Source organism: Protopterus annectens, chromosome 10.part0 (assembly GCF_019279795.1).
Source record: "Protopterus annectens isolate FY-2018-M chromosome 10.part0, PAN1.0, whole genome shotgun sequence".
Taxonomy (NCBI): domain Eukaryota; kingdom Metazoa; phylum Chordata; order Ceratodontiformes; family Protopteridae; genus Protopterus; species Protopterus annectens.
This window is the reverse complement of record NC_056744.1, coordinates 1,435,418,491-1,435,431,943: the sequence shown is the minus strand read 5'-3', so window position 1 is coordinate 1,435,431,943 and position 13,453 is coordinate 1,435,418,491. Positions and strand designations below refer to the sequence as shown.

Below are 13,453 nucleotides of genomic sequence, written 5' to 3'. Positions count from 1 at the left end.
CTGCCCACCAAAGGAACTCTGTCTTGATACAAGGAATGATAGAAATCATTGTTTCCAGGTCCTGAGAATGTTGACACCATAGGCTTTTTAGATACCACTGGAGTTTCCTCATATGCAGTTTTGCATATGGAATTAGTAAAATGCAAGAGACCATGAACCCCAGGGCTTGCAGTTAGCTGGGATTTTGTGGCCAATAGTTTAAAGTAGGTTGTCAAGTAAACTTGTTTCTCTGGAGTGAGGAATGCCATCTGGGAAGTTGTGTTCAAGCTTGCTCCCAGGAATACAACCTGTTGGCAGGGTACTAGGTGATATGTCTTTTCATACCCCAGTGAGGTTAGAAGTTTCTTTACGAATGCCAGGTGTTGTAATAGCAAGTCCTGGCTTTCTGCCTGAATCAGGCAATCATCCAAATATGGGTAAATTTGAATATTTTGCTGGCTGCAAAATGCAATGGCTGAAGCTAGGCACTTTGTGAATACCCTGGCGCAGTAGATCAGCCAAAGGGAAGTGCAGAGAACTGATAGTGCATGGAGCCTGCCCTGAAGCGTAGGTACTTCCTGCAAGATTCCCTTATCGGGATGTGCAGGTAAGCTTCCTTTAAGTTTAGGGTTGCCAGCCAGGCATCCTTGGATTGCATGGGAAAAAGCTGTTGCAGAGTTAGCATTCTGAATTTTGGAACTACCAGAAAGGTGTTGGGAATAGACAGTTCCAGGATAGGACGCCAGGAGTTGTCTTTTCTGGGTACCAGAAAAAGTCTTGAATAAAAGCCTTGCCCCCTTTGTTCTGCTGTGACAGGCTGAATAGCCCTGATATTGAGGAGAGTGAGAACCTGCTGTTGGGCCTCCGCCCATTGATATGGGGGTAGGTCTGGCCAACCATTTGGTGTTGGTACGGTGTGGAAGTGGAATCTGTAACCTTGGAAAACTATGTTCAAAACCTAATTGTCCTGGGTAATGAGTTCCCAGTTTTTTGCATGCAGGGCAAGCTTTTCTCCTAAGGGAGCAGGTAGTACAGCAGAGCTTGGAAAGGTTAAGGTTAGGGGGTGGCTTACTACTCCTTGCTTTGGAAGTGGGAGCCCCCCACTGCTTAGGTTTGTGCGGAGCCAGAGACTGTAGCCTAGGTGGTCTGCTATTCCTGTGTTTGGACCGAAAAGGCCTAGAAGCGACTGGAAAGGACCAGTTCTTAGAAGGCCAATGCCTACTGAATCTGGGAGGCTGTACTTGTAGGAAATCTTTAACAGTTTTTGAGGACGATTTCTACTTTATTGCCAAAAGGCAGCCTTGGTTTAAGGGAGCATCCAGTAATTTCGTTTTTACATGATCTGGCAAGTTTTGTTCCTTAAGCCAAGCATGCCTTCTAAGTACAGACCCAGTGACAGCAGCCCTGCAAGATGCTTCTAAAGCATCAAAACCACATTGCAAAGTATGTTTACCAACTTGTTCTGCAGAATGCATTAAATCTTGCAATTCTTTGCGTTCAGTCAGGAATCAGCATCATTTTCTGTTTAAGTAGCCCCATAACATGCTGCTGATACTGTAACATATGAAACTGGCAATTTAAAGCCCTGATGGTCAAAGTAGAAGAAGTGCATACCTTCTTACCCCATCTGTCTAATGCTCTAGAATCTCTATCAGAAGGGGTAGGATTTTTGGCAGCAGTAGCCTTAATGCCTTTTGGTCCTTGGGAAATGGTCTCTGGATCTGCAGAAGGATTCTTGAAGAGGAACTTATGAGAGTCAGGTACTCTGTAATACCTGTCAGGTTTTGTGGGAGCTGGAGGTAAAGTGTCTGGGGAAAGGCTAGATTCCAAGAAAGCATCATCTACAATGTCCAGAACAGGAGGGATAGCTAAAGGCCTGTGTTGAGGTAGGAGTAAGAATTCCCTAAGCCTCTTTTTGGAGTCAAGAGTAATCCTGGCTTTCCCAGTGGAAATGCTCCCTAAGGGTGTGCAAGGTTTCACCGAAAGAAAAATCCTCTGGATGGGAAGCAGAGGGAATGGAATCCTCTGCATCAGAATCCTCATAAGTAGATAAGGGAAAATCCTGGTAATCAGAAGGAGCAGAAAAATCAGATTCCTGATCAGAAGAATCAGAATGAAAAAGAAGTTATGTCTTACCATAACGTTCCATTTGTATTGCTGATCCTCATTCAGTCATTATGCATGGTTATCGGTTCCGACCTCGGAACCGAGCCGGCCATTTTCCAAGCTCGCATCAGCTTCAAACTTTCGACCTAAACTCTTACCCACAATCCCCCCTCTCCCTGCTACCTCAGATTGAGTTTGCAAGTCAAAGAAGGTAGAGGCTACCTCTGGTCAAATAACCTAAGAGAACCGGATGGTGAGGTCCACTAGAAACCATAGGAGGGGGAAGGAGGGAGGGTCATGAAGACTGAACAATGATCAACAATACAGATGGAACGTTATGGTAAGACATAACTTCTTTATCTGATATTGTTAATCCTCGTTCATTCCTTACACATGGGACAGAGTTCCCAGCTACCTCTATTCCTGGGAGGCTCTCATGAAAGGACATTCCTGAGCACCATAGAACCGAAAGATGCTCTTCACCTGGAGGCCAAATCCAATTTGTAATGACTGATTAAGGTATGAGGCGTAGCCTAAGTTGCAGCTGCACAGATGTCATGTAAAGAAGCTCTGGCATGGAAGGCAGCAGAAGTTGCCACCGACCTGTTGAATGAGCTTTCATGGTAGTAGGCAATGAGATATTACGTTGTGTATAAATGAAGGTCACACAATCCTTCAACCATCTAGCTAATGTGACCTTAGCAACAGCAGATCCTAATCTAGGTCCAGAAAAGGCCAAACATAACTGGTCAGATTTACGAAAGGACCTAGTCCTGTTTAAGTAAAAACGGATTTGCCTGTGGATATCTAGGGTATGTAGGCAATACTCTCCTCTGTTTGAATGATTGGGAAAGAAAACTGGCAACTCAATGGTTTGATTAATGGACATTTCAGAGATCACTTTTGGCAGAAATGACGGATTAGTTCTCAGAGATCATTAGTTCTCAGAGACACTCTATCTCTATGCAAAATCAAGTATGGACTCGATACATAAAGCTTGAAGCTCAGAAATACGTCTGGCAGAAATAATGGTGACCAAAAACAAGGTTTTCCATGACAAATGCTTGAGGTCGCAAGAGGAGGTTAGTTCGAAAGGTGGCATTGTCAGAGCTTGTAGAACTAATGATAAATCCCATGTTTGAATAGGTTCTCTAAAAGGTGACTTCAGATGATTCATACCTTTTATGAAGGTCTTGCACAATTTGTGGAACATAAGAGAGGAATCTTGGACACCCTCATGAAAATTGGAAAGTGCAACCAAATGAACTCTAATGGTAGAGGCCGATAGACCAGATTGGAAAAGGTCGGCCAGATAGTCTAGTATTATTGACACTGGTGCTGAGAAAGGATCTACTTGTTTACCTTTCAGCCAACAGGTAAATCTTTTCCACTTGCTCAGATAAGTAATTCTAGTGGAAGACTTATGAGATGCAATGAGAATGTCACGCACTGGTAAAGAAAGATCATTCTGCCTGGCAATCAAGGGAATTGGAGTAGCCAAGCTGTGAGCTTCAGGCTGTTCAAGTTGGGATGAATCATGTTCTGTGGATGTGAGATCAACTCATCGTAAGTCATAAGATCATAAGTCTTCCTTCCCTGTTTATTACCTTAAGACAATCCCAAAGTTAATAAATATTACCTGTGGCAGGCACCATTTTTAAAACTACAACCACCCTTGTCATTATATGTTCATTTATCAGTTAACTCTGTTACCTGATTGTTTCCAGCCCCCTCATAAGAGCAACTAACATGGTCTCTACCCACTTCGCTCCTCACCCTGCCCCCTATTCCCTCCCGCCCTCAGTGGTCCCACCTTTATTACACTCAGAAACCCCTCCCATCTTTCCAACAGCCAACCACAGCGCTAACCCAACACTACCTCCTCCATCTTCCCACTACTATCACACCTCCTCAACTAACATGTACAAGCATACCTTACCTATGCTCACTGCATGCACTCTCCTTGCATATCTTACATCCTGCCAAAGCTCCATCATTCCCCCACTCAACCACTACCACTGTACTACTACTCACACCACCACTCATGTCTCACCCTCACTCAGCTCACCTCCACCCAACTCAAGAACCATCCCCCACATATTCTACCAACTATATTACTCAAACAAAGCATTCCTACAACTTAACATAATAACCCTCCCACCATACCTATTACCCAAAGAGCACAGTCATAAAGTTTCCCTTATAAACAAACACATTCAAAAACTGAGAAAACTAATAACCTCATGCATATCAAAACCAGCCCTAAGTGGAGAAATCCATCCCAACCCTGGCCCTACCATCTCCAACCCCAATCCTCATAATCAGACTAGAACCCACAACTTCTCCCATATTACAGCCAATAGAAAGCCAAGTGACTTCCTTCTACTAAGCCTAAATATTAGAAGTATATCCAACAAAGTCCATGAACTCCATGCCACCATAGACTTGTACTCCCCAGATATAGTCATCCTGACAGAAACCTGGCTAAAACCTCACATTACCAGTGAGCAAATACTCCCTACAGGTTATGGCATACTAACAGTAGACCAGCTAAACAAGAAAGGAGGCGGTGTAGCTATAATATTTAAAGAGCATCTACACATCCAGATCTTAAAATCATCAGCTCCACAAATAGGCAATGAAGAAATAATATATACCAACCTCAAAATAAACCAAAACAAAACCATCGACATAATTGGATGCTACTTCCCACCTGGCCAAAACATCCCTCCACTAGAAAACCTCCTCAGCTGGTCTACCCACCATCTCCCCCAAGAAACTATAATTTTAGGTGATTTCAATATTGACTGGCAATCTTGTTCTGGCAACCATCCAACCCATCATGTAAACCTTCATGGCTTCACCCAACTAGTCCAGTCGCCAACCAGGATAAATAAAAATTCCAGCAAGCACACTACCCTGGATTGGATACTAGTCAGTAAGAGCCCCCAGTCATATATAACAGGCTGCTTATCAGATAGCCTCAGTGATCACTCCCCAACATTCCTACTCAAAAAATACCTATACCAAGCTAAACCTGTCATCTACCATCAAATACGTAAAAAACTAAACTTTAACCCACTCACATTCATCTCATCCCTCAAAGAATGTAACTGGCATCCTCTAAAGTACCTCAATTTTGATGACGCAGTTGAATTTTTTAATACTACCTTCCTGAGCATCATTAATTACCATGCCCCCATAAGACTTTCCAGAATCAAAGCACAACCCTCCCCATGGCTACAGAAAACCACTAAGTCAGAAATGAAAAACAGGGATAAAGCCTGGGAGCAATGGCGCAAAACCAAAACCCCCTCAACTAGACAAATTCCTAGAACTATGCAATAGAATCAAAAAGCTAATAAAACAGGACAAATTCCAATACTACCAGTCTGCCCTAGACCCCTCCCAACACAGCCCCAAATAATTCTGGTCCTCCATAAACTCCATCCTCCACCCAGGTAAAGTCAGTACCCCTCCTCCTAACATCCCTCACGCCTCAGAAAATATCGCTACCTCATTCAACACACTTCACAAAATCACACTATCACTAGCTAAACAACACAACCCCCCTCCCCTCCAAACCACACCTTCAACTAGTAATCTCCCCACTGCCTTCTCTTTTTCTCCTGTACCTACCTCCAATACAAAAAAAACTCTTAACTAAACTTAAGCCCACCAAATTAGCAGCAGACAACCTCCCAAGTGAATACCTACAAATCGCAGCTGATGCTCTGGCCTACCCAATATCCACCTTGATTAACCAATCTCTGTCAGAAAGTTACGTTCCCACACTGTGGAAAGTATCACATATAATTCCCCTCCACAAAGGCAGACCCTCCACAGAACTAACCAATTACTGCCCCATAGCTATTCTATCTCCACTCTCCAAAATACTAGAGAGATGCATACACTCTCAGGTCTCAGACTACCTCATTACTAACGACTTCCTTTCCAATACTCAACATGGTTTCCAACCAAACCATAGCACCACCACCACTGCCTTACTCTCCTTTACTAACACTATCCTTCAGCACAAAAACAATGGCTCTCTCTCCTCTGCTACTTTCCTAGACCTATCTAAAGCATTTGACATGGTCCCACACAAACAACTTATCTCTGTCCTCAATAACCTATCTGACCACCAACAATCCATTGTATGGCAGAATGACACATCTCCCCAAATACCTGTCTCCATAGGGGTTCCCCAAAGATCCATCCTTGGACCCCTACTCTTCTCTGTTTTCACCAATAATCTAGCCTCTGCCACCAAACATGGCACACCCATACAATACGCAGATGAGTCAACCATCATTTGCTCAGCCAAGTCCCTACCCAAACTGCAAAAAGTCACACAGGAAGCCTTTTTCTCTGCTGATACTTGGTTGTCCGATGCCCAGTTAATACTCAACCCAAACAAAACTAAACTACTCATCTTCCAACCCACCAAACATACTCAAAACAACTCTCACTTTAACATCACAGCAAAAGACAACACCACTATATACCCAACTGAACACACCAAATTGCTAGGAGTGGAAATAGACAATAAACTAAACTTTGACATTCACATATCCATGGCCATAAAAAAGTCCACAAAAAACTAGGAGCATTATACAAAAATAAGCAACTTCTCACCAAAGCAGCAAAGATTTCAATAGCAAATTCCCACCTTATCTCCACCCTACTTTATGCCTCTCCAATATATATACCAACCTAAGGCAATGCGATCTAAACAAGCTAGAGACCTGCTACAACAAAATCGCCAAGGGGCATCCTACCGTAGTCACCACTGTCTCTCACTTGCTGAACCTCCTTCAATGGTATCAACTCTCACTCGCCCACAAACTAGTAAATCATCCACTAAATGTCCCATCCCTCCAGAATCTACTCCAACCCTATCGCACCACCAGGCCACTAAGATCCAGCAACAAAAATCACTTGCAGATCACTAAAGTCAATAACTCTGCTGGTGAAGCACTATTCTCTTGCACCATAGCCAAATTATGGAACTCCCTCCCACCCACAATTACCTCCATACCATCATGCACCCACTTCAAAACTTTACTAAAAGTGTACCTAAAAATATGCTGGCTATGCCCTTGCAACTCCCACTCTAATATCACCCACCCCATCCAACCACTACTTTTCTTTCCACTCCACTAACTACCTTGATTATAGCAAGCTCAGATGCTCATATGCCTAGTACTTATTATACAGCAGGAACTTCTTATTTTAAGATTTGTTAATGACTGTTATGTACTTCACAGATAAAGATTCTAGTTGTCTATTGATGTACTATGTTCATCTGTAAATATGTTATAATTAATTGCTATGTAAATTGTTAATCGCTATGTAATCCAATGTAACTACTGTCTGTTTATTTTAACTGTGGAGCTTCTCTCCTCGGGCCTCCACTGAAAATGGACCCACGTCCAGTCGGACAATCCCGGTCAACAAATATAAATAAATAAAACTCTGGGGTTGGATGGAGAATCCATGGTCGATCTAGTAGGCGAGGCCAAAGGAAGAGGAACCAAATCTGACGAGGCCAATACAGTGCTATGAGGATCACCTTGCTCTTCAACCAACGGGCTTACTTCAGAAACTGGGGAAAGGGTGGGAATGCATAAAGAAGACCCGAGGGCCAATCGTGGACTAGAGCGTCCTTGGGTGACTGTCCCAGAGGGGGAATCAGGGCGAAGTAGTTGCTGCATTTGTAGTTGGTCGGGGATGCAAAGAGGTTGCAGCAAGGATGGCCCCAGTGGTGGAAGATCTCCGCCGCTACCAAGGGGTGACGTTGCAGAATACACCCACTGAGTCTGTCTGCTATCACGTTGGAACTCCCGGGAATGTGCGTTGCTAGAAGAAAATGGTTGGTAGCCATCGCCATTGCCATATCCTCATGGCCTCTCGACAAAGGGGGTAAGATTTGGTTCCACCTTGCTTGTTGATGTACCAGACCACAACAAACATGTTGTCTGACTGAATCGCAATCATCCTAGACGGCAGCAGGGGATGGAATGCTTGCAACGCCAGAAGCACCGGCCTCAGCTCTAGAACATTTATATGCAGATAGGTCTCCATTTCGGACCAAGTGCCTTGGACTGTCTGTCCCTGACATAGCCCCCCAACCCCATCAGGGAGGTGTCCATGGTCACTGTGGCCTTGGGCTGCTGGGGGGAGAAAGGGTGAGACCATTGTGACAGATTGTGTGTCATCCACCAATTTAAATCCTGTTTGCACCTGTGGGTTACTCGAATCTTGACTGAAAGAGGATGCTGAAAAGGATACCATTGGGTGAGCAGAAGCCTCATATGAAACCTGGCCAGGGGGACAATGGTGATGAAGGCTGCCATGGAACCCAACAGCTGTAGAACAGAGTGAGCTGTGGATTTCTCCCTTGAAAGGATTGGAATCAGTTGTTGCTTTATCCTTAAAATTCTGTGCTCTGGAATGGCAGCTCTGCAGTTCTGTGTGTCCAACTTAACCCCAATGAATTCTGTTGACTGAGATGGGGTGAGATTGGATTTTTGCCAGTTTATGGTTATACCTAGCCTTTGTGCAGCGAGGAGAGAGTATGCCAGAGCTTCTTCCAGTAGATGTCTGGTGGGGGCGGAAATGAGCCACTCATCTAGGTATGGAAACACCTGGAATCCTTGAAGTCGCAAGTGAGCTGTGACGACTGCCATGCACTTTGTGAACACTCTGTGGGCTGTTGAGGGTCCGAAGGGCAGTACTCTGAACTGGTAGTGACTGGCTCCCACATGGAAATGCAGAGATTTTCTTGATGGCCTGTCCACTTTTATGTGGTAGTACGCATCTTGAAGATCTATCGAGCACATCCAATCGTCTTTTTCCAAAAGTGGGAGGATAGACTGTATCGTGACCATCTGGAATTTTTGTACTCTAACAAACTTGTTCAATACATTGAGATCCAAAATTGGTCTCCAGTTTGCGGTTTTCTTTGGCACCAAAAATAGTCTTGAGTAGAATCCGGATCCTATCTGGTCTGGAGGGGACTATCTGGATGACTCTCTTTCTTAGCAGCTTTTCTATCTCTAGTGCTGCTTCTTCTCTTTGACTGGATGGAATGTCGGGAAGATTTTTTGAAGGGACAGGACAAAGATCGAAGGGGATATGATAACCTCTGGTTATAATCCTTTGTACCCAAGAATCAGTGGTGATGGTTAGCCAGGCAGAAGGGTACAAGGAGAAACGTTACCCAACTCCCTCCAGAGGAAAGGAGTTGTGCCGCTCTTCAGGAGCACTGGTAGGATTGGCCAGGGAAAGAAACCCTGGAACCCTGGTTACACGGACCCCATCCGCTCCGACAGGAGCGTCTTCCCTGTGAGTTCCCCCTCTGCCTCTAGGGGGGAAATCGGCCTGTGTGTCAAGGAAAGGACCCTGAGATTTCTTGAACCATATCTTCCCACTCTTTTTGTTTCGGGAGAAAGCACGTTGAGGGGAAGAATAACAGACACCTACGGCAGAAAGGGTCTTACTATCCTGTTCACATCTGGCCAGTGTGCTTTTAACTTTGGGTCCAAACAATGAGGAGGCCTCAATGGGAGCATTAAGAAAGGAAGCCTTAAAGGGTTCCGCGAAATTGCACAAGCGCATCCAGGCATGTTGTCTCAAGACCGCAGCTGAACCCGCTGCTCTAGCTGCTCCTTCTGATGCGTGAGATATCAGTCGCATAGAGGAGTTAGATATTGACTCAATGGTGGCCAGCTGAGAGGCCACTTTGTCACGAACCTCATCAGACACGGCACCAGGTTTCAGAGAGCTCAGAAATCAGATCCCTTTGAAGCCTGGTAAAGTGTGCCATATAATTCAGGGACTTGATAGTAAAGGTCGCTGATGCAAAGGTGTGCTTCCCTATCCTGTCCAGGGCCTGGGACTCTTTGTTAGGTGGATGGACAGTCTGGCTTTCTTCTTCTGCCAGATCCTTTTTTGTTGCGGCTGCCACCACCAAAGCATCCACAGGAAGACCTTTTGACCAATGGGGATCCATAGCAGGAGGGGACAAAATCTTATCTGGCCTCCAGGGAATAGCTTCGATGGTGTCAGGAGCCTTCCAAGCACACTGCACGATAAGCCGGACAAGTTCATCGGCAGGTGGAGTAACCCAGGAGGTAGGGGGCCGGGCACGAAAGGCCTGCAGGAACACAGATTCCTCAGAGGTCGGATTATAGGACTGACAGTCACCTCTCTGTTTCAGGATTTCGAGGATATCACCAAAGGATACCTGAGAGGGTGACCGAGGGTATCCTTCCCCCTCATCAAAATCTGTGTCTTCAGTGAGGGACTCCTCTGTGGAGTCCATGTGCTTCCTCTTACACAAACTTTTCCAGTGGACTTCCTCAGTGGGAGAAGCTGGGGAAGACAGCGGAAAAGGGGTTTCCTGTGGGAATATGTCCTGAGGCCCTTGCAAATGGTGTCTGCTTGGTGTGACTTGTGAAACCAGTGTACCAGAGGAGGCGGAGGGATAGGCAGTCCAGTATCGCCAGCAGCAGTGAAAGCCTTCTCCATCAGTTGGAAGCCTGGTCCACCTGAAGAGGAGTGAATGTCTAGAACACGGGTCACCCCTCTCAAGTGGCTCAGCCTGCCGACCCGGAGTCCCTGGATGGCTGTGGAGCAGCAAACTATGCGTGTCACAACTGACATCCTGGGTTGTAGCAAAACTTTCCTGCCACAAAGGCAACTGCGGTTCCTTAGTGAGATCCCTAAAGGAAACCACAGAAGGGGAAGACTGCTATATCCGTAGACTTCAAAGGCGGGTCTTTGGAGGCGGGTGATCACCTCCCAAGGAAGGGCAGTTCCTGGGGGGGGGGTGGGATACCTCTGGCCAAGAGCACCTGATCGACAAGATGCAACACATCGTGTTTGGAAAGGCTTCTAGTGGACCTCACGGAAACTGAGGGAGAAACCAGCCTGTCCACAGAAGAGGCAAACTCGGTGCCCATCTCACCAGTCTGCACCAAGAACAACGGTGCCGAGAGAGACAGGACTACGGGTGTCTGCACCGAAGAAGTCATCGGTGCTGAGGTCATGGTCTGCACCGACACAGGGATTGGTACCGAAGCTGGAACTGACAAAACTGGAGTCAACAATAAAGGCGTCGGTTCCGAGTAAGATGTCGGAGCCGACGTAATCAAGGTCTGTGCAGACTGAACGGTCGGTGCTGATACAGTGGTAATAGTCTGAACCAAGGAGCCCGTCGGTGCCAATATAGTGAAGGCTGCAGGAGAAGACGGAGCCAAAATCACTAATGGAGCCGAAGGCCTCGGTGCCGAAGGTCTAGGCACCAAAAGCACCAAGGCTGACCGAGTGAGCTCTGGAGCTGACACTTTAGCCTTTTTAGGTTTTGGTTGGCGGGAGTCCCCAGCCGGGGACGAAGGCAAAGATTTAGCCTTGGTAGGAACATCCAAGATTTTCTTATGGGCTCTAGGAGGGGTTGAGGCCTCCGACCCAGAAACAGCCTCTGAAAAGGGAGATTTAAGAAATCCCTTCAGCAACAACTTGTTTTTCCTTTCCAACAAAGTTCTATTTGAAAAGTTTTCACAGATAATACTGGGTGGGTCAACATATAAGTGGGACGCCCCCAAACAATAAACGCACAAAGAGTGTGCATCAGAAGTAGGCAGTTTGTGTCCACAATCAGAACAACGTTTAAACCCTGGACTACCTTTTCTTATCTGCCATGATAGCAAAATTAGATAGAAGAAAAGGGTACCAGCAATAGTACAAAAGAATACCCGAAGGTATGAAAAAAAAGGAAAAGATTACCAACGATGGTAAGGGGAGAATACCTAGTGGTAAAAAGGTAGAGAAAAGAGAAGAAAACCTCAAGAAATTAAGGTCGCTAGATGCGATAGGGTAAGAGACAATGAAATAGAAACTTTTCTGACAGAAAAGTAATATAAATGACTATTATACAACAAATAACTGTACTTAGCTCAAGAGAAGCAGCTTGACACGACCAAATGGCAATGTGGCAAACGGAATCTGAGGTAACAGGGAGAGGAGGATTGTGGGTAAGAGTTTAGCTCGAGAGTTTGAAGCTGACGCGAGCTTGGAAAATACGCGGCTCGGTTCCGAGGTCGGAACCGATACCCATGCTTAAGGAATAAACAAGGATTAACAATATCAGATACTCAGTTCTAGGTCTTTTAGAGGGGGAAGGCTGGCTTCCCCTAATCAAGGTAATGAGGTCTTCAGCCATTCTCAGCATTTGTTTTTTAGGCATATGGGCCTGGGCCTGCGGTTTGGTCGTCGGTTTTCTAGGCATGGTGCGAGTTTTAGGCCTGGATGAAAACGATGGCGTCGGTTTATATGAATGTCTGTAGGCCTGAATACACCCCTCAGAAGCCAGTGCTTGCACAGCGGCTCCGGACCCATCCAAGGTACAGACATCCGCAGGTTCCACAGTCGAAGAAGCATCTCGCGGCATACCGGACTCAGAATGGGTCTCAGTAGAGGCCTACGAATCAGAAGTAGCGGGTATTAGGGGCTGCAAAAGCACCTCACTGAGTACTGGCCTACTGGTGACTAGCTTAATGGAAGTGTCGTCGGCAGTTTTGGACCTATGGGGTCTGTGTCTTTATCCTTACGTTTTTTCAGAAGATCGGTAGTCGGATGGTTTGACAAAGCCATTTCGGAGTATACAGAATGAGTATGAAAATAATTAGCTGCAAAATAGCCCAATGACAGATAGTTCGGGTGTTGAATAAGGCACAAAACCGACAATGAGGGACGTTGTGGTCTGGGCCTAAGCATGGGATGCAGTAAGAATGAAAATTTCTAAGAGGTATTTGCTTTCCACAGGTAAGACAATTGTTAACTTTTACTGACATCTGTTAGAGCAAGAAAAAGGATCCCAACGGGGTACTTAGCTTTTTTGAGGACTGCAGGTCTGAAACTCGAAAACGAAAATTTCAGGAGTCGGCCGACCGGCACTTGCAAACTGCTTCTGCTTCGGGCACCGCACTGCAAAAAAAAACTGATGTTGTGGCATCGGCTGCATGTTTTATACACCTGACGACGTGACATCAAGGAAGAAGCGACAGCATCCGATGCAGAAATCCCAAGACTCTGGTATTCAGGCCAGCTGAGGACTACCTGCAGTCAGATAACCCAAATGTGATGACTGCAATAAGTGAAAAACGAAGAACATCTGGAAAAATCAGTCACAAAAAGTGAGGAAGAAACACTGACTGGGGAATATTCTGCAGCTGTTCAGCAAAAAGCAATGTAACCTTCAGACATGACTTCCAATAACCTACAGTAAGATATACGATAACTGCAAACAGACCTGGTTAAAATAAACAAAACACTGATGGGGTATATCAACACAAACAACAAA

At 45.5% G+C, this 13,453-nt stretch overlaps 1 protein-coding gene across 4 annotated transcripts in view; it reads right to left on the bottom strand.

The window, feature by feature from the left end:
• The window catches only part of CLCC1 (chloride channel CLIC like 1), a 1,214,053-nt gene that overhangs the window by 444,272 nt on the left and 756,328 nt on the right, over positions 1-13,453 (bottom strand). The window lies entirely within an intron of this gene.